Raw genomic sequence first — 1,660 nt, 5'->3', positions numbered from 1 at the left:
AAGATGGAATCTCAGAGTCATTTTGGTTTGCATTTCCCTGAAATTGAACATTTCTTTAAGTGTCTCTCCTCCATTCGAGATTCCTCTGTTGAGAATTCTTTGTTTAGCTTTATATCCCATTTTTTTTAAAATGGATTATTTGGTGTGTTGATGTTTAATTTCTTGAGTTCTTTATATATTCTGGATATTAGCCCTTTGTCGGATGTAGGGATTGGTGAAGAACTTTTCCCAATCTGTAGACTGCTATTTCATCCTATTGATAGTGTCCTATGCTTTACAGAAGCTTTTCAGTTTCAAGAGGTGCCATTTATTAATTGTAGATCTTAGAGCCTGTGCTGTTGGTGTTCTGTTCAGGAAATTGTCTCCTGTGCTAATGAGTTCAAGGCTCTAGCCAACTTTCTCCTCAAGTAGATTTAGTGTATTTAGTTTTATGTTGAGGTCTTTGATCCACCTGGACTTGAGGTTTTTGCAGGGTGATAAGTATGGATCTATTTGCATTTTCTATATATAGACATCCAGTTAGACGAGCACCATTTGTTGAAGATGCTGTTTTGTTTTGTTTTTTTTTTCATTGTATAGTTTTACCTCCTTTGTCAAAAATAAGGTGTTCACAGGAATGTGGGATTATTTTGATTCCATTGATCAACTAGCCTATTTCTATGCCAGTACCATGCAGTTTTATTCCTATTGCTCTGTAGTATAGCTTAAAATCAGGGACAGAGATGCCTCCTGAAGATCTATTATTGTATAGATTGCTGTAGGTATTCTGGGTTTTTTGTTTTTCCATATGAAGTTTAGAATTGTTCTTTCAAGGTCTGTAAAAAATTGTGTTGGTATTTTGATGAGGATTGCAGTGAATCTGCAAATTGTCTTTGGTAAGATGGCCATTTTTACTATGTTAATCCTATCAATCCATGAGCATGGGAGATCTTTCCATCTTCTGATATCTTCTTCAGTTTCTTTCTTCAGAGACTTAGTGTTAGTTCTTCTTTGAAAGTCTGGTAGAATTCTGTGCTAAAACCAGCTGGCCCTGGGTTCTTCTTCTTCTTCTTCTTCTTCTTCTTCTTCTTCTTCTTCTTCTTCTTCTTCTTCTTCTTCTTCTTCTTCTTCTTCTTCTTCTTTTTGTTGGCTACTTCTATTTCCTAAGGGGCTAAAGGCATTTACCTGCTCTTGATTTCACTTTATTTGGTGAAAACTATCAAGAAAATAATCTGTTTCCTTTAGATTTTCCAATTTTGTGGAATACAGGCTTTTGAAGTGAGAACTAATGATCCTTTAGATTTCCTCAGTATCTATTGTATGTCCCCCTTTTCATTTCTGATTTTGTTGATTTGGTACTGTCTCTCTGTCTTTTAGTTGGTTTGGGTAGGGGTTTGTCTATCTTGTTGATTTTTCTCAAAGAACCAACTCTTGGTTTTCTTGATTCTTTGTATTGCTCTCTTTGTTTCTAATTTATTTATTACATCCCCGAGTTTGATTATTTTCTGCTGTTTACTCTTCTTGAGTGTTTGCTGGTGCTTCTTTTTCTTCTTCTTCTTCTTCTTCTTCTTCTTCTTCTTCTTCTTCTTCTTCTTCTTCTTCTTCTTTTCTTTTTTCCTAAAGCTTTCAGGTCATCTGTGAAGTTGCCAACATGGGATCACTCCGATTTCTTTATAAAGGC

The sequence above is a fragment of the Meriones unguiculatus genome, chromosome 2 (genome assembly GCF_030254825.1).
Source record: "Meriones unguiculatus strain TT.TT164.6M chromosome 2, Bangor_MerUng_6.1, whole genome shotgun sequence".
NCBI lineage: Eukaryota > Metazoa > Chordata > Mammalia > Rodentia > Muridae > Meriones > Meriones unguiculatus.
The sequence above is the reverse complement of the archived record's forward strand: the minus strand, read 5'-3'. Positions refer to the sequence as shown.